The following is a 2,625-nucleotide window of genomic DNA, read 5'->3' as shown; positions in this document are numbered from 1 at the left end:
ATTATGATTTAATTGAAAGTCAAAAGAAATAATTGAGAAATATTAATAGTCAATGGATCATTTCTGAAACTAACTATAACAATTTTATAATTTTAAATAATAAAAATGTTTATTATTATATATAAAAAGAGTTATTACATTTCACATTTGTATTATTGACTCTGTAACAATGTACCTAGTGAAGCACAAAAAATCAATATCGCCTTCACTAAAGCTCGAATCCATAACCTCTTATATGAGAGTGCAACTTGATGCTACTAGACTACAAAATCTTTTCTTTTTATTTACTTAATTGAATTTACTAAATTTCCTATTTAGCTTAGAATGAATTCTTATCTTTTATTTATTTCATTTTCAATTGAATTTGTTTATTGAATTCTTTTTTCCAGAATAAACGTAAACTGAACGAGATGATAAATGAAACAAATTTTACTGAAGTAGTGTACTATAAAGAGAATGAAATGAATTGGATAAATACCCTTATATTATATATTTTCTATTATCTATTTTTCTATTAAAAAAAAAAAAGGAATCCTTTTCCTGATATAGTTGGAAGTTCCTATAACCTAAACTTAAGAAATTGACACTATTTCAATATTCTTTGATTTCAATTCAAAGGGACATTATCAATCATCTAAAAAAGGGAATCCAACATGAAAAGCCAGCTATCGGAATCGAACCGATGACCATCGCATTACAAATGCGATGCTCTAACCCCTGAGCTAAGCGGGCCCCCATCACATAAATTTTATATGCACAAGAATTCAATATCAATAAACCTTGGGAATCTTGGTTATGACCTATATATTTCTTAATATTTCTGATTCTTAGCTATTCCTAAACTAGATGAATATAGAATTAGACTTTCAAAATGAGATTTTTATTCTAAAACATAATGATTCATATAATATAGGATTTCGATTTCTTTATCAGAATTCTAATCTTAATATTCTTATTATCTTAATAATTATTAGATAAGGATAGTAAATATTAACTTCTATTTCATATTTTTTTAGATAGTCAAATTTTTTTTTCATTTTTTCTGAATTCAGCTGAGATTTGAAATCATTTTTTTACAGTTCTTTTTTTTTTTTTAATTATTTAATTATAATTATATATTTAATTATTTAATTATATATATTGGATTTGAGTCTATATCTATATATAGATTTTTCATTCTAGATTGATTTCCAATTCTAATTGTTTTGTTTACTGCGATGATGAGTTATAACTAATAAGACATTCCTGCGCTTTTATTCGTACTTTTCTTCGTAAAGGAGTTAAGACAAAAAAAAAGAATCGACCGTTCGAGTATTTCAAATTGAGTGTAAAAATGACAGAAAGAGAGACATATATCTATATTTCTATATTATGGGGTATATATTCATCTATATTGAATTGCGGATACAGAAAAGATAAAATCATTTTAGACCAAAAACGCATCTCCTTTTCCTAGAATCTCCTTTCCTAGAATCTCCTTTTCCTAGAATCTCCTTTTCCTAATATTAGGTAAGAAAGCAAAGAGGAGAAAACGCTTTTTTGAGATAGGAATCAGTATCTAATGAATTGAATGGTTCGAGTATAAATGAAAGAAAGAAAAGAGGGAATGAGACATCACAACGAGATCTTCATCTCAAAACAAAAAGAAAGGGGGATATGGCGAAATCGGTAGACGCTACGGACTTAATTGGATTGAGCCTTGGTATGGAAACTTACTAAGTGATAACTTTCAAATTCAGAGAAACCCTGGAATTAAAAAAATGGGCAATCCTGAGCCAAATCCTGTTTTCCGAAAACAAACAAAAGTTCAGAAAAAAAGGATAGGTGCAGAGACTCAATGGAAGCTGTTCTAACAAATGGAGTTCACTGTATTGAAGAAAGAATTGAATAATCATTGAATTGATTAAATCATTCACTCCATAGTATAGTCTGATAGATCTTTTGACGAACTGATTAATCGGACGAGAATAAAGATAGAGTCCTGTTCTACATGTCAATACCGGCAACAATGAAATTTTTAGTAAGAGGAAAATCCGTCGACTTTAAAAATCGTGAGGGTTCAAGTCCCTCTATCCCCAAAAGCCTAGTGGACTCCCCAACTTTTTATCCCATCCTGTTTTTCATTCTCATTGGCGGTTCAAAATTCCTTATCTTTCTCATTCACTCTATTCTTTTACAAATGGATCTGAGCGGAAATGGCTTTTTCTTATCACACGCCTTGTGATGGATATTTGATACACGTACAAATGACCATCTTTGAGTTTGAGCAAGGAATCCCCATTTGAATGATTCACAATCAATATACTTACTCATACTGAAACTTACAAAGTCATCTTTTTGAAGATCGAAGAAATTCCGGGACTTGGATAAAACTTTGTAATCCGCTTTTGTTCTTTTAATTGACATAGACCCCAGCATCTAATAAAATTAGGATGCTACGTTGGGAATGGTCGGGATAGCTCAGCTGGTAGAGCAGAGGACTGAAAATCCTCGTGTCACCAGTTCAAATCTGGTTCCTGGCACATGATGAATTTTTAGGAGTCTCTCTTCTCTATAATCTTTCTAAATCAATTGATATGAATCGACATACATATTCGTTGAATCAAATACATATCCTTTCGGCGA

General features: G+C 30.2%; 2 non-coding genes across 2 annotated transcripts; one reads left to right on the top strand and one right to left on the bottom strand.

The window, feature by feature from the left end:
- Positions 1 to 659: 659 nt before the first annotated feature.
- TRNAT-UGU lies at positions 660 to 732 on the bottom strand. Its single transcript has one exon. It is a non-coding gene; the product is annotated as a tRNA-Thr (tRNA).
- A 1,717-nt stretch (positions 733 to 2,449) lies between these two features.
- On the top strand, positions 2,450 to 2,522 carry TRNAF-GAA. The gene has a single exon. It is a non-coding gene; the product is annotated as a tRNA-Phe (tRNA).
- Positions 2,523 to 2,625: the final 103 nt, after the last annotated feature.

The sequence above is a fragment of the Ipomoea triloba genome, chromosome 2 (assembly GCF_003576645.1).
Source record: "Ipomoea triloba cultivar NCNSP0323 chromosome 2, ASM357664v1".
Taxonomy (NCBI): Eukaryota; Viridiplantae; Streptophyta; class Magnoliopsida; order Solanales; family Convolvulaceae; genus Ipomoea; species Ipomoea triloba.
Note: the sequence above shows the minus strand (reverse complement) of the source record. Positions and strands in the feature narration are given on the sequence as shown.